Consider the following 22,882-nt stretch of genomic DNA (forward strand, 5'->3'; position numbering starts at 1 on the left):
AAATATGAAAGACAAACAAAAATATACACACCTCATTCATGTCTTAAGATTAGTTTGCATTTCAACCAAGTCCCTTTCATAACTTTTTATACCTATGAAAGGAAAGAAAAAAATGTTTAAATTCAACATGCAGTATTGTTAAAGAAATGTAAAAGACATACACATCAGGACATAAATAATTATTTTTAAAAATTCAGAGACTTGAAAATTTACACATCAAATCCCATTCTCAGTTTTTCGAAATACAGATTAATTATTAAGTTTATCAGAGAGAAAGCAGATTTCATTCTGCATTGACATTAGTATGTAACAGAGATTTTAGATATAATTAAAATTCAAATGTAATAACAACTGAAAATACTTTTCTTGATATGCCAAAAAATTAAGCTTTACATTTTCAAATACCTTATATGCTAAAAAAAGTAATATTTTCAGTTTTTAATTTTATAAGAAGGTTCAGAAAAGAATATAGTGGAATGAGAAACATAGTCAGTCTTACTAACACACAGAAATGCTTCAATATTTGAAATCAAAAGATATAGAATACAAACATTTTAAGTGAACAGTACAATTAGAAGTTAAATATTAAACTGAGAATAATGAGATCTAATATTCTGTTGCAGCTGCAACAAGAATAAAGAATGAAAAATACAATTAGAAAGTGTCAAGAAGCAGAAAAACATAGATTATATGCCATAAATTCATGATTTGTTGTATCAAGACACATTTCTCCAATTCAAGGTCAAAGGACCAATTTATAATTCATGTTACTTTTTATCATCCCTTACATTAGAACACATTTAAATATGAACACAAAGTGGTAATTCAATAAAAAAACCTTGAAAATATGAAAGACAAACAAAAATATACACACCTCATTCATGTCTTAAGATTAGTTTGCATTTCAACCAAGTCCCTTTCATAACTTTTTATACCTATGAAAGGAAAGAAAAAAATGTTTAAATCCAACATGCAGTATTGTTAAAGAAATGTAAAACACATACACATGAGGACATAAATAATTATTTTTAAAAATTCAGAGACTTGAAAATTTACACATCAAATCCCATTCTCAGTTTTTCGAAATACAGATTAATTATTAAGTTTATCAGAGAGAAAGCAGATTTCATTCTGCATTGACATTAGTATGTAGCAGAGATTTTAGATATAATTAAAATTCAAATGTAATAACAACTGAAAATACTTTTCTTGATATGCCAAAAAATTAAGCTTTACATTTTCAAATACCTTATATGCTAAAAAAGCAATATTTTCAGTTTTTAATTTTATAAGAAGGTTCAGAAAAGAATATAGTGGAATGACAAACTTAGTCAGTCTTACTAACACACAGAAATGCTCCAATATTTGAAATCAAAAGATATAGAATACAAACATTTTAAGTGAACAGTACAATTAGAAGTTAAATATTAAACTGAGAATAATGAGATCTAATATTCTGTTGCAGCTGCAACAAGAATAAAGAATGAAAAATAAAGTTAGAAAGTGTCAAGAAGCAAAAAACATTGATTATATGCCATAAATTCATGATTTGTTGTATCAAGACACATTTCTCCAATTCAAGGTCAAAGGACCAATTTATAATTCATGTTACTTTTTATCATCCCTTACATTAGAATACATTTAAATATGAACACAAAGTGGTAATTCAATAAAAAAACCTTGAAAATATGAAAGACAAACAAAAATATACACACCTCATTCATGTCTTAAGATTAGTTTGCATTTCAACCAAGTCCCTTTCATAACTTTTTATACCTATGAAAGGAAAGAAAAAAATGTTTAAATTCAACATGCAGTATTGTTAAAGAAATGTAAAACACATACACATCAGGACATAAATAATTATTTTTAAAAATTCAGTGACTTAATAATTTACACATCAAATCCCATTCTCAGTTTTTCGAAATACAGATTAATTATTAAGTTTATCAGAGAGAAAGCAGATTTCATTCTGCATTGACATTAGTATGTAACAGAGATTTTAGATATAATTAAAATTCAAATGTAATAACAACTGAACATACTTTTCTTGATATGCCAAAAAATTAAGCTTTACATTTTCAAATACCTTATATGCTTAAAAAGCAATATTTTTAGTTTTTAATTTTATAAGAAGGTTCAGAAAAGAATATAGTGGAAAGAGAAACTCAGTCAGTCTTACTAACACACAGAAATGCTCCAATATTTGAAATCAAAAGATATAGAATACAAACATTTTAAGTGAACAGTACAATTAGAAGTTAAATATTAAACTGAGAATAATGAGATCTAATCTTCTGTTGCAGCTGCAACAAGAATAAAGAATGAAAAATACAATTAGAAAGTGTCAAGAAGCAAAAAACATTGATTATATGCCTTAAGTTCATGATTGGTTGTATCAAGACACATTTCTCCAATTCAAGGTCAAAGGACCAATTTATAATTAATGTTACTTTTTATCATCCCTTACATTAGAACACATTTAAATATGAACACAAAGTGGTAATTCAATAAAAAAACCTTGAAAATATGAAAGACAAACAAAAATATACACACCTCATTCATGTCTTAAGATTAGTTTGCATTTCAACCAAGTCCCTTTCATAACTTTTTATACCTATGAAAGGAAAGAAAAAAATGTTTAAATTCAACATGCAGTATTGATAAAGAAATGTAAAACACATACACATGAGGACATAAATAATTATTTTTAAAAATTCAGAGACTTGAAAATTTACACATCAAATCACATTCTCAGTTTTTCGAAATACAGATTAATTATTAAGTTTATCAGAGAGAAAGCAGATTTCATTCTGCATTGACATTAGTATGTAGCAGAGATTTTAGATATAATTAAAATTCAAATGTAATAACAACTGAACATACTTTTCTTGATATGCCAAAAAATTAAGCTTTACATTTTCAAATACCTTATATGCTAAAAAAGCAATATTTTCAGTTTTTAATTTTATAAGAAGGTTCAGAAAAGAATATAGTGGAATGAGAAACATAGTCAGTCTTACTAACACAAAGAAATGCTCCAATATTTGAAATCAAAAGATATAGAATACAAACATTTTAAGTGAACAGTACAATTAGAAGTTAAATATTAAACTGAGAATAATGAGATCTAATATTCTGTTGCAGCTTCAACAAGAATAAAGAATGAAAAATACAAATAGAAAGTGTCAAGAAGCAAAAAACATTGATTTTATGCCATGAATTCATGATTTGTTGTATCAAAACACATTTCTCCAATTCAAGGTCAAAGGACCAATTTATAATTCATGTTACTTTTTATCATCCCTTACATTAGAATACATTTAAATATGAACACAAAGTGGTAATTCAATAAAAAAACCTTGAAAATATGAAAGACAAACAAAAATATACACACCTAATTCATGTCTTAAGATTAGTTTGCATTTCAACCAAGTCCCTTTCATAACTTTTTATACCTATGAAAGGAAAGAAAAAAATGTTTAAATTCAACATGCAGTATTGTTAAAGAAATGTAAAACACATACACATCAGGACATAAATAATTATTTTTAAAAATTCAGTGACTTAATAATTTACACATCAAATCCCATTCTCAGTTTTTCGAAATACAGATTAATTATTAAGTTTATCAGAGAGAAAGCAGATTTCATTCTGCATTGACATTAGTATGTAACAGAGATTTTAGATATAATTAAAATTCAAATGTAATAACAACTGAACATACTTTTCTTGATATGCCAAAAAATTAAGCTTTACATTTTCAAATACCTTATATGCTAAAAAAGCAATATTTTCAGTTTTTAATTTTATAAGAAGGTTCAGAAAAGAATATAGTGGAATGAGAAACATAGTCAGTCTTACTAACACACAGAAATGCTCCAATATTTGAAATCAAAAGATATAGAATACAAACATTTTAAGTGAACAGTACAATTAGAAGTTAAATATTAAACTGAGAATAATGAGATCTAATATTCTGTTGCAGCTTCAACAAGAATAAAGAATGAAAAATACAAATAGAAAGTGTCAAGAAGCAAAAAACATTGATTTTATGCCATGAATTCATGATTTGTTGTATCAAAACACATTTCTCCAATTCAAGGTCAAAGGACCAATTTACAATTCATGTTACTTTTTATCATCCCTTACATTAGAATACATTTAAATATGAACACAAAGTGGTAATTCAATAAAAAAACCTTGAAAATATGAAAGACAAACAAAAATATACACACCTAATTCATGTCTTAAGATTAGTTTGCATTTCAACCAAGTCCCTTTCATAACTTTTTATACCTATGAAAGGAAAGAAAAAAATGTTTAAATTCAACATGCAGTATTGTTAAAGAAATGTAAAACACATACACATCAGGACATAAATAATTATTTTTAAAAATTCAGTGACTTAATAATTTACACATCAAATCCCATTCTCAGTTTTTCGAAATACAGATTAATTATTAAGTTTATCAGAGAGAAAGCAGATTTCATTCTGCATTGACATTAGTATGTAACAGAGATTTTAGATATAATTAAAATTCAAATGTAATAACAACTGAACATACTTTTCTTGATATGCCAAAAAATTAAGCTTTACATTTTCAAATACCTTATATGCTAAAAAAGCAATATTTTCAGTTTTTAATTTTATAAGAAGGTTCAGAAAAGAATATAGTGGAATGAGAAACATAGTCAGTCTTACTAACACACAGAAATGCTCCAATATTTGAAATCAAAAGATATAGAATACAAACATTTTAAGTGAACAGTACAATTAGAAGTTAAATATTAAACTGAGAATAATGAGATCTAATATTCTGTTGCAGCTGCAACAAGAATAAAGAATGAAAAATACAGTTAGAAAGTGTCAAGAAGCAAAAAACATTGATTATATGCCATAAATTCATGATTTGTTGCATCAAGACACATTTCTCCAATTCAAGGTCAAAGGACCAATTTATAATTCATGTTACTTTTTATCATCCCTTACATTAGAACACATTTAAATATAAACACAAAGTGGTAATTCAATAAAAAAACCTTGAAAATATGAAAGACAAACAAAAATATACACACCTCATTCATGTCTTAAGATTAGTTTGCATTTCAACCAAGTCCCTTTCATAACTTTTTATACCTATGAAAGGAAAGAAAAAAATGTTTAAATTCAACATGCAGTATTGTTAAAGAAATGTAAAACACATACACATCAGGACATAAATAATTATTTTTAAAAATTCAGTGACTTAATAATTTACACATCAAATCCCATTCTCAGTTTTTCGAAATACAGATTAATTATTAAGTTTATCAGAGAGAAAGCAGATTTCATTCTGCATTGACATTAGTATGTAACAGAGATTTTAGATATAATTAAAATTCAAATGTAATAACAACTGAACATACTTTTCTTGATATGCCAAAAAATTAAGCTTTACATTTTCAAATACCTTATATGCTAAAAAAGCAATATTTTCAGTTTTTAATTTTATAAGAAGGTTCAGAAAAGAATATAGTGGAATGAGAAACATAGTCAGTCTTACTAACACACAGAAATGCTCCAATATTTGAAATCAAAAGATATAGAATACAAACATTTTAAGTGAACAGTACAATTAGAAGTTAAATATTAAACTGAGAATAATGAGATCTAATATTCTGTTGCAGCTGCAACAAGAATAAAGAATGAAAAATACAGTTAGAAAGTGTCAAGAAGCAAAAAACATTGATTATATGCCATAAATTCATGATTTGTTGCATCAAGACACATTTCTCCAATTCAAGGTCAAAGGACCAATTTATAATTCATGTTACTTTTTATCATCCCTTACATTAGAACACATTTAAATATAAACACAAAGTGGTAATTCAATAAAAAAACCTTGAAAATATGAAAGACAAACAAAAATATACACACCTCATTCATGTCTTAAGATTAGTTTGCATTTCAACCAAGTCCCTTTCATAACTTTTTATACCTATGAAAGGAAAGAAAAAAATGTTTAAATTCAACATGCAGTATTGTTAAAGAAATGTAAAACACACACACATCAGGACATAAATAATTATTTTTAAAAATTCAGTGACTTAATAATTTACACATCAAATCCCATTCTCAGTTTTTCGAAATACAGATTAATTATTAAGTTTATCAGAGAGAAAGCAGATTTCATTCTGCATTGACATTAGTATGTAACAGAGATTTTAGATATAATTAAAATTCAAATGTAATAACAACTGAAAATACTTTTCTTGATATGCCAAAAAATTAAGCTTTACATTTTCAAATACCTTATATGCTAAAAAAAGTAATATTTTCAGTTTTTAATTTTATAAGAAGGTTCAGAAAAGAATATAGTGGAATGAGAAACATAGTCAGTCTTACTAACACACAGAAATGCTTCAATATTTGAAATCAAAAGATATAGAATACAAACATTTTAAGTGAACAGTACAATTAGAAGTTAAATATTAAACTGAGAATAATGCGATCTAATATTCTGTTGCAGCTGCAACAAGAATAAAGAATGAAAAATACAATTAGAAAGTGTCAAGAAGCAGAAAACATAGATTATATGCCATAAATTCATGATTTGTTGTATCAAGACACATTTCTCCAATTCAAGGTCAAAGGACCAATTTATAATTCATGTTACTTTTTATCATCCCTTACATTAGAACACATTTAAATATGAACACAAAGTGGTAATTCAATAAAAAAACCTTGAAAATATGAAAGACAAACAAAAATATACACACCTCATTCATGTCTTAAGATTAGTTTGCATTTCAACCAAGTCCCTTTCATAACTTTTTATACCTATGAAAGGAAAGAAAAAAATGTTTAAATTCAATATGCAGTATTGTTAAAGAAATGTAAAACACATACACATCAGGACATAAATAATTATTTTTAAAAATTCAGTGACTTAATAATTTACACATCAAATCCCATTCTCAGTTTTTCGAAATAAAGATTAATTATTAAGTTTATCAGAGAGAAAGCAGATTTCATTCTGCATTGACATTAGTATGTAACAGAGATTTTAGATATAATTAAAATTCAAATGTAATAACAACTGAACATACTTTTCTTGATATGCCAAAAAATTAAGCTTTACATTTTCAAATACCTTATATGCTAAAAAAGCAATATTTTCAGTTTTTAATTTTATAAGAAGGTTCAGAAAAGAATATAGTGGAATGAGAAACATAGTCAGTCTTACTAACACACAGAAATGCTCCAATATTTGAAATCAAAAGATATAGAATACAAACATTTTAAGTGAACAGTACAATTAGAAGTTAAATATTAAACTGAGAATAATGAGATCTAATATTCTGTTGCAGCTGCAACAAGAATAAAGAATGAAAAATACAGTTAGAAAGTGTCAAGAAGCAAAAAACATTGATTATATGCCATAAATTCATGATTTGTTGTATCAAGACACATTTCTCCAATTCAAGGTCAAAGGACCAATTTATAATTCATGTTACTTTTTATCATCCCTTACATTAGAACACATTTAAATATGAACACAAAGTGGTAATTCAATAAAAAAACCTTGAAAATATGAAAGACAAACAAAAATATACACACCTCATTCATGTCTTAAGATTAGTTTGCATTTCAACCAAGTCCCTTTCATAACTTTTTATACCTATGAAAGGAAAGAAAAAAATGTTTAAATTCAACATGCAGTATTGTTAAAGAAATGTAAAACACATACACATCAGGACATAAATAATTATTTTTAAAAATTCAGAGACTTGAAAATTTACACATCAAATCCCATTCTCAGTTTTTCGAAATACAGATTAATTATTAAGTTTATCAGAGAGAAAGCAGATTTCATTCTGCATTGACATTAGTATGTAACAGAGATTTTAGATATAACTAAAATTCAAATGTAATAACAACTGAACATACTTTTCTTGATATGCCAAAAAATTAAGCTTTACATTTTCAAATACCTTATATGCTAAAAAAGCAATATTTTCAGTTTTTAATTTTATAAGAAGGTTCAGAAAAGAATATAGTGGAATGAGAAACATAGTCAGTCTTACTAACACAAAGAAATGCTCCAATATTTGAAATCAAAAGATATAGAATACAAACATTTTAAGTGAACAGTACAATTAGAAGTTAAATATTAAACTGAGAATAATGAGATCTAATATTCTGTTGCAGCTTCAACAAGAATAAAGAATGAAAAATACAAATAGAAAGTGTCAAGAAGCAAAAAACATTGATTTTATGAAATGAATTCATGATTTGTTGTATCAAAACACATTTCTCCAATTCAAGGTCAAAGGACCAATTTATAATTCATGTTACTTTTTATCATCCCTTACATTAGAATACATTTAAATATGAACACAAAGTGGTAATTCAATAAAAAAACCTTGAAAATATGAAAGACAAACAAAAATATACACACCTAATTCATGTCTTAAGATTAGTTTGCATTTCAACCAAGTCCCTTTCATAACTTTTTATACCTATGAAAGGAAAGAAAAAAATGTTTAAATTCAACATGCAGTATTGTTAAAGAAATGTAAAACACATACACATCAGGACATAAATAATTATTTTTAAAAATTCAGTGACTTAATAATTTACACATCAAATCCCATTCTCAGTTTTTCGAAATACAGATTAATTATTAAGTTTATCAGAGAGAAAGCAGATTTCATTCTGCATTGACATTAGTATGTAACAGAGATTTTAGATATAATTAAAATTCAAATGTAATAACAACTGAACATACTTTTCTTGATATGCCAAAAAATTAAGCTTTACATTTTCAAATACCTTATATGCTAAAAAAGCAATATTTTCAGTTTTTAATTTTATAAGAAGGTTCAGAAAAGAATATAGTGGAATGAGAAACATAGTCAGTCTTACTAACACACAGAAATGCTCCAATATTTGAAATCAAAAGATATAGAATACAAACATTTTAAGTGAACAGTACAATTAGAAGTTAAATATTAAACTGAGAATAATGAGATCTAATATTCTGTTGCAGCTGCAACAAGAATAAAGAATGAAAAATACAGTTAGAAAGTGTCAAGAAGCAAAAAACATTGATTATATGCCATAAATTCATGATTTGTTGCATCAAGACACATTTCTCCAATTCAAGGTCAAAGGACCAATTTATAATTCATGTTACTTTTTATCATCCCTTACATTAGAACACATTTAAATATAAACACAAAGTGGTAATTCAATAAAAAAACCTTGAAAATATGAAAGACAAACAAAAATATACACACCTCATTCATGTCTTAAGATTAGTTTGCATTTCAACCAAGTCCCTTTCATAACTTTTTATACCTATGAAAGGAAAGAAAAAAATGTTTAAATTCAACATGCAGTATTGTTAAAGAAATGTAAAACACACACACATCAGGACATAAATAATTATTTTTAAAAATTCAGTGACTTAATAATTTACACATCAAATCCCATTCTCAGTTTTTCGAAATACAGATTAATTATTAAGTTTATCAGAGAGAAAGCAGATTTCATTCTGCATTGACATTAGTATGTAACAGAGATTTTAGATATAATTAAAATTCAAATGTAATAACAACTGAAAATACTTTTCTTGATATGCCAAAAAATTAAGCTTTACATTTTCAAATACCTTATATGCTAAAAAAAGTAATATTTTCAGTTTTTAATTTTATAAGAAGGTTCGGAAAAGAATATAGTGGAATGAGAAACATAGTCAGTCTTACTAACACACAGAAATGCTTCAATATTTGAAATCAAAAGATATAGAATACAAATATTTTAAGTGAACAGTACAATTAGAAGTTAAATATTAAACTGAGAATAATGAGATCTAATATTCTGTTGCAGCTGCAACAAGAATAAAGAATGAAAAATACAATTAGAAAGTGTCAAGAAGCAGAAAACATAGATTATATGCCATAAATTCATGATTTGTTGTATCAAGACACATTTCTCCAATTCAAGGTCAAAGGACCAATTTATAATTCATGTTACTTTTTATCATCCCTTACATTAGAACACATTTAAATATGAACACAAAGTGGTAATTCAATAAAAAAACCTTGAAAATATGAAAGACAAACAAAAATATACACACCTCATTCATGTCTTAAGATTAGTTTGCATTTCAACCAAGTCCCTTTCATAACTTTTTATACCTATGAAAGGAAAGAAAAAAATGTTTAAATTCAACATGCAGTATTGTTAAAGAAATGTAAAACACATACACATCAGGACATAAATAATTATTTTTAAAAATTCAGTGACTTAATAATTTACACATCAAATCCCATTCTCAGTTTTTCGAAATACAGATTAATTATTAAGTTTATCAGAGAGAAAGCAGATTTCATTCTGCATTGACATTAGTATGTAACAGAGATTTTAGATATAATTAAAATTCAAATGTAATAACAACTGAACATACTTTTCTTGATATGCCAAAAAATTAAGCTTTACATTTTCAAATACCTTATATGCTAAAAAAGCAATATTTTCAGTTTTTAATTTTATAAGAAGGTTCAGAAAAGAATATAGTGGAATGAGAAACATAGTCAGTCTTACTAACACACAGAAATGCTCCAATATTTGAAATCAAAAGATATAGAATACAAACATTTTAAGTGAACAGTACAATTAGAAGTTAAATATTAAACTGAGAATAATGAGATCTAATATTCTGTTGCAGCTGCAACAAGAATAAAGAATGAAAAATACAGTTAGAAAGTGTCAAGAAGCAAAAAACATTGATTATATGCCATAAATTCATGATTTGTTGTATCAAGACACATTTCTCCAATTCAAGGTCAAAGGACCAATTTATAATTCATGTTACTTTTTATCATCCCTTACATTAGAACACATTTAAATATGAACACAAAGTGGTAATTCAATAAAAAAACCTTGAAAATATGAAAGACAAACAAAAATATACACACCTCATTCATGTCTTAAGATTAGTTTGCATTTCAACCAAGTCCCTTTCATAACTTTTTATACCTATGAAAGGAAAGAAAAAAATGTTTAAATTCAACATGCAGTATTGTTAAAGAAATGTAAAACACATACACATCAGGACATAAATAATTATTTTTAAAAATTCAGAGACTTGAAAATTTACACATCAAATCCCATTCTCAGTTTTTCGAAATACAGATTAATTATTAAGTTTATCAGAGAGAAAGCAGATTTCATTCTGCATTGACATTAGTATGTAACAGAGATTTTAGATATAATTAAAATTCAAATGTAATAACAACTGAACATACTTTTCTTGATATGCCAAAAAATTAAGCTTTACATTTTCAAATACCTTATATGCTAAAAAAGCAATATTTTCAGTTTTTAATTTTATAAGAAGGTTCAGAAAAGAATATAGTGGAATGAGAAACTTAGTCAGTCTTACTAACACACAGAAATGCTCCAATATTTGAAATCAAAAGATATAGAATACAAACATTTTAAGTGAACAGTACAATTAGAAGTTAAATATTAAACTGAGAATAATGAGATCTAATCTTCTGTTGCAGCTGCAACAAGAATAAAGAATGAAAAATACAATTAGAAAGTGTCAAGAAGCAAAAAACATTGATTATATGCCTTAAGTTCATGATTGGTTGTATCAAGACACATTTCTCCAATTCAAGGTCAAAGGACCAATTTATAATTCATGTTACTTTTTATCATCCCTTACATTAGAACACATTTAAATATGAACACAAAGTGGTAATTCAATAAAAAAACCTTGAAAATATGAAAGACAAACAAAAATATACACACCTCATTCATGTCTTAAGATTAGTTTGCATTTCAACCAAGTCCCTTTCATAACTTTTTATACCTATGAAAGGAAAGAAAAAAATGTTTAAATTGAACATGCAGTATTGTTAAAGAAATGTAAAACACATACACATCAGGACATAAATAATTATTTTTAAAAATTCAGAGACTTGAAAATTTACACATCAAATCCCATTCTCAGTTTTTCGAAATACAGATTAATTATTAAGTTTATCAGAGAGAAAGCAGATTTCATTCTGCATTGACATTAGTATGTAACAGAGATTTTAGATATAATTAAAATTCAAATGTAATAACAACTGAACATACTTTTCTTGATATGCCAAAAAATTAAGCTTTACATTTTCAAATACCTTATATGCTAAAAAAGCAATATTTTCAGTTTTTAATTTTATAAGAAGGTTCAGAAAAGAATATAGTGGAATGAGAAACTTAGTCAGTCTTACTAACACACAGAAATGCTCCAATATTTGAAATCAAAAGATATAGAATACAAACATTTTAAGTGAACAGTACAATTAGAAGTTAAATATTAAACTGAGAATAATGAGATCTAATCTTCTGTTGCAGCTGCAACAAGAATAAAGAATGAAAAATACAATTAGAAAGTGTCAAGAAGCAAAAAACATTGATTATATGCCTTAAGTTCATGATTGGTTGTATCAAGACACATTTCTCCAATTCAAGGTCAAAGGACCAATTTATAATTCATGTTACTTTTTATCATCCCTTACATTAGAACACATTTAAATATGAACACAAAGTGGTAATTCAATAAAAAAACCTTGAAAATATGAAAGACAAACAAAAATATACACACCTCATTCATGTCTTAAGATTAGTTTGCATTTCAACCAAGTCCCTTTCATAACTTTTTATACCTATGAAAGGAAAGAAAAAAATGTTTAAATTCAACATGCAGTATTGTTAAAGAAATGTAAAACACATACACATCAGGACATAAATAATTATTTTTAAAAATTCAGAGACTTGAAAATTTACACATCAAATCCCATTCTCAGTTTTTCGAAATACAGATTAATTATTAAGTTTATCAGAGAGAAAGCAGATTTCATTCTGCATTGACATTAGTATGTAACAGAGATTTTAGATATAATTAAAATTCAAATGTAATAACAACTGAACATACTTTTCTTGATATGCCAAAAAATTAAGCTTTACATTTTCAAATACCTTATATGCTAAAAAAGCAATATTTTCAGTTTTTAATTTTATAAGAAGGTTCAGAAAAGAATATAGTGGAATGAGAAACTTAGTCAGTCTTACTAACACACAGAAATGCTCCAATATTTGAAATCAAAAGATATAGAATACAAACATTTTAAGTGAACAGTACAATTAGAAGTTAAATATTAAACTGAGAATAATGAGATCTAATCTTCTGTTGCAGCTGCAACAAGAATAAAGAATGAAAAATACAATTAGAAAGTGTCAAGAAGCAAAAAACATTGATTATATGCCTTAAGTTCATGATTGGTTGTATCAAGACACATTTCTCCAATTCAAGGTCAAAGGACCAATTTATAATTCATGTTACTTTTTATCATCCCTTACATTAGAACACATTTAAATATGAACACAAAGTGGTAATTCAATAAAAAAACCTTGAAAATATGAAAGACAAACAAAAATATACACACCTCATTCATGTCTTAAGATTAGTTTGCATTTCAACCAAGTCCCTTTCATAACTTTTTATACCTATGAAAGGAAAGAAAAAAATGTTTAAATTCAACATGCAGTATTGTTAAAGAAATGTAAAACACATACACATCAGGACATAAATAATTATTTTTAAAAATTCAGAGACTTGAAAATTTACACATCAAATCCCATTCTCAGTTTTTCGAAATACAGATTAATTATTAAGTTTATCAGAGAGAAAGCAGATTTCATTCTGCATTGACATTAGTATGTAACAGAGATTTTAGATATAATTAAAATTCAAATGTAATAACAACTGAACATACTTTTCTTGATATGCCAAAAAATTAAGCTTTACATTTTCAAATACCTTATATGCTAAAAAAGCAATATTTTCAGTTTTTAATTTTATAAGAAGGTTCAGAAAAGAATATAGTGGAATGAGAAACTTAGTCAGTCTTACTAACACACAGAAATGCTCCAATATTTGAAATCAAAAGATATAGAATACAAACATTTTAAGTGAACAGTACAATTAGAAGTTAAATATTAAACTGAGAATAATGAGATCTAATCTTCTGTTGCAGCTGCAACAAGAATAAAGAATGAAAAATACAATTAGAAAGTGTCAAGAAGCAAAAAACATTGATTATATGCCTTAAGTTCATGATTGGTTGTATCAAGACACATTTCTCCAATTCAAGGTCAAAGGACCAATTTATAATTCATGTTACTTTTTATCATCCCTTACATTAGAACACATTTAAATATGAACACAAAGTGGTAATTCAATAAAAAAACCTTGAAAATATGAAAGACAAACAAAAATATACACACCTCATTCATGTCTTAAGATTAGTTTGCATTTCAACCAAGTCCCTTTCATAACTTTTTATACCTATGAAAGGAAAGAAAAAAATGTTTAAATTCAACATGCAGTATTGTTAAAGAAATGTAAAACACATACACATCAGGACATAAATAATTATTTTTAAAAATTCAGTGACTTAATAATTTACACATCAAATCCCATTCTCAGTTTTTCGAAATACAGATTAATTATTAAGTTTATCAGAGAGAAAGCAGATTTCATTCTGCATTGACATTAGTATGTAACAGAGATTTTAGATATAATTAAAATTCAAATGTAATAACAACTGAACATACTTTTCTTGATATGCCAAAAAATTAAGCTTTACATTTTCAAATACCTTATATGCTAAAAAAGCAATATTTTCAGTTTTTAATTTTATAAAAAGGTTCAGAAAAGAATATAGTGGTATGAGAAACATAGTCAGTCTTACTAACACACAGAAATGCTCCAACATTTGAAATAAAAAGATATAGAATACAAACACTTTAAGTGAATAGTACAATTAGAAATTAAATATTAAACTGAGAATAATGAGATCTAATATTCTGTTGCAGCTGCAACAAGAATAAAGAATGAAAAATACAGTTAGAAAGTGTCAAGAAGCAAAAAACATTGATTATATGCCATAAATTCATGATTTGTTGTATCAAGACACATTTCTCCAATTCAAGGTCAAAGGACCAATTTATAATTCATGTTACTTTTTATCATCCCTTACATTAGAACACATTTAAATATGAACACAAAGTGGTAATTCAATAAAAAAACCTTGAAAATATGAAAGACAAACAAAAATATACACACCTCATTCATGTCTTAAGATTAGTTTGCATTTCAACCAAGTCCCTTTCATAACTTTTTATACCTATGAAAGGAAAGAAAAAAATGTTTAAATTCAACATGCAGTATTGTTAAAGAAATGTAAAACACATTCACATCAGGACATAAATAATTATTTTTAAAAATTCAGAGACTTGAAAATTTACACATCAAATCCCATTCTCAGTTTTTCGAAATACAGATTAATTATTAAGTTTATCAGAGAGAAAGCAGATTTCATTCTGCATTGACATTAGTATGTAACAGAGATTTTAGATATAATTAAAATTCAAATGTAATAACAACTGAACATACTTTTCTTGATATGCCAAAAAATTAAGCTTTACATTTTCAAATACCTTATATGCTAAAAAAGCAATATTTTCAGTTTTTAATTTTATAAGAAGGTTCAGAAAAGAATATAGTGGAATGAGAAACTTAGTCAGTCTTACTAACACACAGAAATGCTCCAATATTTGAAATCAAAAGATATAGAATACAAACATTTTAAGTGAACAGCACAATTAGAAGTTAAATATTAAACTGAGAATAATGAGATCTAATCTTCTGTTGCAGCTGCAACAAGAATAAAGAATGAAAAATACAATTAGAAAGTGTCAAGAAGCAAAAAACATTGATTATATGCCTTAAGTTCATGATTGGTTGTATCAAGACACATTTCTCCAATTCAAGGTCAAAGGACCAATTTATAATTCATGTTACTTTTTATCATCCCTTACATTAGAACACATTTAAATATGAACACAAAGTGGTAATTCAATAAAAAAACCTTGAAAATATGAAAGACAAACAAAAATATACACACCTCATTCATGTCTTAAGATTAGTTTGCATTTCAACCAAGTCCCTTTCATAACTTTTTATACCTATGAAAGGAAAGAAAAAAATGTTTAAATTCAACATGCAGTATTGTTAAAGAAATGTAAAACACATACACATCAGGACATAAATAATTATTTTTAAAAATTCAGAGACTTGAAAATTTACACATCAAATCCCATTCTCAGTTTTTCGAAATACAGATTAATTATTAAGTTTATCAGAGAGAAAGCAGATTTCATTCTGCATTGACATTAGTATGTAAGAGAGATTTTAGATATCATTAAAATTCAAATGTAATAACAACTGAACATACTTTTCTTGATATGCCAGAAAATTAAGCTTTACATTTTCAAATACCTTATATGCTAAAAAAGCAATATTTTCAGTTTTTAATTTTATAAGAAGGTTCAGAAAAGAATATAGTGGAATGAGAAACTTAGTCAGTCTTACTAACACACAGAAATGCTCCAATATTTGAAATCAAAAGATATAGAATACAAACATTTTAAGTGAACAGTACAATTACAAGTTAAATATTAAACTGAGAATAATGAGATCTAATCTTCTGTTGCAGCTGCAACAAGAATAAAGAATGAAAAATACAATTAGAAAGTGTCAAGAAGCAAAAAACATTGATTATATGCCTTAAGTTCATGATTGGTTGTATCAAGACACATTTCTCCAATTCAAGGTCAAAGGACCAATTTATAATTCATGTTACTTTTTATCATCCCTTACATTAGAACACATTTAAATATGAACACAAAGTGGTAATTCAATAAAAAAACCTTGAAAATATGAAAGACAAACAAAAATATACACACCTCATTCATGTCTTAAGATTAGTTTGCATTTCAACCAAGTCCCTTTCATAACTTTTTATACCTATGAAAGGAAAGAAAAAAATGTTTAAATTCAACATGCAGTATTGTTAAAGAAATGTAAAACACATACACATCAGGACATAAATAATTATTTTTAAAAATTCAGTGACTTAATAATTTACACATCAAATCCCATTCTCAGTTTTTCGAAATACAGATTAATTATTAAGTTTATCAGAGAGAAAGCAGATTTCATTCTGCATTGACATTAGTATGTAACAGAGATTTTAGATATAATTAAAATTCAAATGTAATAACAACTGAACATACTTTTCTTGATATGCCAAAAAATTAAGCTTTACATTTTCAAATACCTTATATGCTAAAAAAGCAATATTTTCAGTTTTTAATTTTATAAGAAGGTTCAGAAAAGAATATAGTGGAATGAGAAACATAGTCAGTCTTACTAACACAAAGAAATGCTCCAATATTTGAAATCAAAAGATATAGAATACAAACATTTTAAGTGAACAGTACAATTAGAAGTTAAATATTAAACTGAGAATAATGAGATCTAATATTCTGTTGCAGCTGCAACAAGAATAAAGAATGAAAAATACAGTTAGAAAGTGTCAAGAAGCAAAAAACATTGATTATATGCCATAAATTCATGATTTGTTGCATCAAAACACATTTCTCCAATTCAAGGTCAAAGGACCAATTTATAATTCATGTTACTTTTTATCATCCCTTACATTAGAATACATTTAAATATGAACACAAAGTGGTAATTCAATAAAAAAACCTTGAAAATATGAAAGACAAACAAAAATATACACACCTCATTCATGTCTTAAGATTAGTTTGCATTTCAACCAAGTCCCTTTCATAACTTTTTATACCTATGAAAGGAAAGAAAAAAATGTTTAAATTCAACATGCAGTATTGTTAAAGAAATGTAAAACACATACACATCAGGACATAAATAATTATTTTTAAAAATTCTGTGACTTAATAATTTACACATCAAATCCCATTCTCAGTTTTTCGAAATACAGATTAATTATTAAGTTTATCAGAGAGAAAGCAGATTTCATTCTGCATTGACATTAGTATGTAACAGAGATTTTAGATATAATTAAAATTCAAATGTAATAACAACTGAAAATACTTTTCTTGATATGCCAAAAAATTAAGCTTTACATTTTCAAATACCTTATATGCTAAAAAAGCAATATTTTCAGTTTTTAATTTTATAAGAAGGTTCAGAAAAGAATATAGTGGAATGAGAAACATAGTCAGTCTTACTAACACAAAGAAATGCTCCAATATTTGAAATCAAAAGATATAGAATACAAACATTTTAAGTGAACAGTACAATTAGAAGTTAAATATTAAACTGAGAATAATGAGATCTAATATTCTGTTGCAGCTGCAACAAGAATAAAGAATGAAAAATACAAATAGAAAGTGTCAAGAAGCAAAAAACATTGATTTTATGCCATAAATTCATGATTTGTTGTATCAAAACACATTTCTCCAATTCAAGGTCAAAGGACCAATTTATAATTCATGTTACTTTTTTCTCATCCCTTACATTGGAACACATTTAAATATGAACACAAAGTGGTAATTGAATAAAAAAACTTGAAAATATGAAAGACAAACAAAAATATACACACCTCATTCATGTCTTAAGATTAGTTTGCATTTCAACCAAGTCCCTTTCATAACTTTTTATACCTATGAAAGGAAAGAAAAAAATGTTTAAATTCAACATGCAGTATTGTTAAAGAAATGTAAAACACATACACATCAGGACATAAATAATTATTTTTAAAAATTCAGTGACTTAATAATTTACACATCAAATCCCATTCTCAGTTTTTCGAAATACAGATTAATTATTAAGTTTATCAGAGAGAAAGCAGATTTCATTCTGCATTGACATTAGTATGTAACAGAGATTTTAGATATAATTAAAATTCAAATGTAATAACAACTGAAAATACTTTTCTTGATATGCCAAAAAATTAAGCTTTACATTTTCAAATACCTTATATGCTAAAAAAGCAATATTTTCAGTTTTTAATTTTATAAGAAGATTCAGAAAAGAATATAGTGGAATGAGAAACATAGTCAGTCTTACTAACACAAAGAAATGCTCCAATATTTGAAATCAAAAGATATAGAATACAAACATTTTAAGTGAACAGTACAATTAGAAGTTAAATATTAAACTGAGAATAATGAGATCTAATATTCTGTTGCAGCTGCAACAAGAATAAAGAATGAAAAATACAAATAGAAAGTGTCAAGAAGCAAAAAACATTGATTTTATGCCATAAATTCATGATTTGTTGTATCAAGACACATTTCTCCCATTCAAGGTCAAAGGACCAATTTATAATTCATGTTACTGTTTATCATCCCTTACATTAGAACACATTTAAATATGAACACAAAGTTGTAATTCAATAAAAAAAAAACCATGAAAATATGAAAGACAAACAAAAATATACACACCTCATTCATGTCTTAAGATTAGTTTGCATTTCAACCAAGTCCCTTTCATAACTTTTTATACCTATGAAAGGAAAGAAAAAAATGTTTAAATTCAACATGCAGTATTGTTAAAGAAATGTAAAACACATACACATCAGGACATAAATAATTATTTTTAAAAATTCTGTGACTTAATAATTTACACATCAAATCCCATTCTCAGTTTTTCGAAATACAGATTAATTATTAAGTTTATCAGAGAGAAAGCAGATTTCATTCTGCATTGACATTAGTATGTAACAGAGATTTTAGATATAATTAAAATTCAAATGTAATAACAACTGAACATACTTTTCTTGATATGCCAAAAAATTAAGCTTTACATTTTCAAATACCTTATATGCTAAAAAAGCAATATTTTCAGTTTTTAATTTTATAAGAAGGTTCAGAAAAGAATATAGTGGAATGAGAAACATAGTCAGTCTTACTAACACACAGAAATGCTCCAATATTTGAAATCAAAAGATATAGAATACAAACATTTTAAGTGAACAGTACAATTAGAAGTTAAATATTAAACTGAGAATAATGAGATCTAATATTCTGTTGCAGCTGCAACAAGAATAAAGAATGAAAAATACAGTTAGAAAGTGTCAAGAAGCAAAAAACATTGATTATATGCCATAAATTCATGATTTGTTGCATCAAGACACATTTCTCCAATTCAAGGTCAAAGGACCAATTTATAATTCATGTTACTTTTTATCATCCCTTACATTAGAATACATTTAAATATGAACACAAAGTGGTAATTCAATAAAAAAACCTTGAAAATATGAAAGACAAACAAAAATATACACACCTCATTCATGTCTTAAGATTAGTTTGCATTTCAACCAAGTCCCTTTCATAACTTTTTATACCTATGAAAGGAAAGAAAAAAATGTTTAAATTCAACATGCAGTATTGTTAAAGAAATGTAAAACACATACACATCAGGACATAAATAATTATTTTTAAAAATTCAGTGACTTAATAATTTACACATCAAATCCCATTCTCAGTTTTTCGAAATACAGATTAATTATTAAGTTTATCAGAGAGAAAGCAGATTTCATTCTGCATTGACATTAGTATGTAACAGAGATTTTAGATATAATTAAAATTCAAATGTAATAACAACTGAACATACTTTTCTTGATATGCCAAAAAATTAAGCTTTACATTTTCAAATACCTTATATCCTAAAAAAGCAATATTTTCAGTTTTTAATTTTATAAGAAGGTTCAGAAAAGAATATAGTGGAATGAGAAACATAGTCAGTCTTACTAACACACAGAAATGCTCCAATATTTGAAATCAAAAGATATAGAATACAAACATTTTAAGTGAACAGTACAATTAGAAGTTAAATATTAAACTGAGAATAATGAGCTCTAATATTCTGTTGCAGCTGCAACAAGAATAAAGAATGAAAAATACAAATAGAAAGTGTCAAGAAGCAAAAAACATTGATTTTATGCCATAAATTCATGATTTGTTGTATCAAAACACATTTCTCCAATTCAAGGTCAAAGGACCAATTTATAATTCATGTTACTTTTTTCTCATCGCTTACATTGGAACACATTTAAATATGAACACAAAGTGGTAATTCAATAAAAAAACCTTGAAAATATGAAAGACAAACAAAAATATACACACCTCATTCATGTCTTAAGATTAGTTTGCATTTCAACCAAGTCCCTTTCATAACTTTTTATACCTATGAAAGGAAAGAAAAAAATGTTTAAATTCAACATGCAGTATTGTTAAAGAAATGTAAAACACATACACATCAGGACATAAATAATTATTTTTAAAAATTCAGAGACTTGAAAATTTACACATCAAATCCCATTCTCAGTTTTTCGAAATACAGATTAATTATTAAGTTTATCAGAGAGAAAGCAGATTTCATTCTGCATTGACATTAGTATGTAACAGAGATTTTAGATATAATTAAAATTCAAATGTAATAACAACTGAACATACTTTTCTTGATATGCCAAAAAATTAAGCTTTACATTTTCAAATACCTTATATGCTAAAAAAGCAATATTTTCAGTTTTTAATTTTATAAGAAGGTTCAGAAAAGAATATAGTGGAATGAGAAACTTAGTCAGTCTTACTAACACACAGAAATGCTCCAATATTTGAAATCAAAAGATATAGAATACAAACATTTTAAGTGAACAGTACAATTAGAAGTTAAATATTAAACTGAGAATAATGAGATCTAATATTCTGTTGCAGCTGCAACAAGAATAAAGAATGAAAAATACAATTAGAAAGTGTCAAGAAGCAGAAAACATAGATTATATGCCATAAATTCATGATTTGTTGTATCAAGACACATTTCTCCAATTCAAGGTCAAAGGACCAATTTATAATTCATGTTACTTTTTATCATCCCTTACATTAGAACACATTTAAATATGAACACAAAGTGGTAATTCAATAAAAAAACCTTGAAAATATGAAAGACAAACAAAAATATACACACCTCATTCATGTCTTAAGATTAGTTTGCATTTCAACCAAGTCCCTTTCATAACTTTTTATACCTATGAAAGGAAAGAAAAAAATGTTTAAATTCAACATGCAGTATTGTTAAAGAAATGTAAAACACATACACATCAGGACATAAATAATTATTTTTAAAAACTCAGAGACTTGAAAATTTACACATCAAATCCCATTCTCAGTTTTTCGAAATACAGATTAATTATTAAGTTTATCAGAGAGAAAGCAGATTTCATTCTGCATTGACATTAGTATGTAACAGAGATTTTAGATATAATTAAAATTCAAATGTAATAACAACTGAACATACTTTTCTTGATATGCCAAAAAATTAAGCTTTACATTTTCAAATACCTTATATGCTAAAAAAGCAATATTTTCAGTTTTTAATTTTATAAGAAGGTTCAGAAAAGAATATAGTGGAATGAGAAACTTAGTCAGTCTTACTAACACACAGAAATGCTCCAATATTTGAAATCAAAAGATATAGAATACAAACATTTTAAGTGAACAGTACAATTAGAAGTTAAATATTAAACTGAGAATAATGAGATCTAATCTTCTGTTGCAGCTGCAACAAGAATAAAGAATGAAAAATACAATTAGAAAGTGTCAAGAAGCAAAAAACACTAATTATATGCCTTAAGTTCATGATTGGTTGTATCAAGACACATTTCTCCAATTCAAGGTCAAAGGACCAATTTATAATTAATGTTACTTTTTATTATCCCTTACATTAGAACACATTTAAATATGAACACAAAGTGGTAATTCAATAAAAAAACCTTGAAAATATGAAAGACAAACAAAAATATACACACCTCATTCATGTCTTAAGATTAGTTTGCATTTCAACCAAGTCCCTTTCATAACTTTTTATACCTATGAAAGGAAAGAAAAAAATGTTTAAATTCAACATGCAGTATTGTTAAAGAAATGTAAAACACATACACATCA

At 26.0% G+C, this 22,882-nt stretch overlaps 1 long non-coding RNA gene across 2 annotated transcripts in view; it reads right to left on the reverse strand.

Moving 5' to 3' along the window:
• The window catches only part of LOC129960201 (uncharacterized), a 238,511-nt gene that overhangs the window by 38,173 nt on the left and 177,456 nt on the right, over positions 1–22,882 (reverse strand). The gene's annotated exons all lie outside the window — the stretch shown is intronic.

Source organism: Argiope bruennichi, chromosome X2 (assembly GCF_947563725.1).
Source record: "Argiope bruennichi chromosome X2, qqArgBrue1.1, whole genome shotgun sequence".
In the NCBI taxonomy this organism is placed as follows: Eukaryota; Metazoa; Arthropoda; class Arachnida; order Araneae; family Araneidae; genus Argiope; species Argiope bruennichi.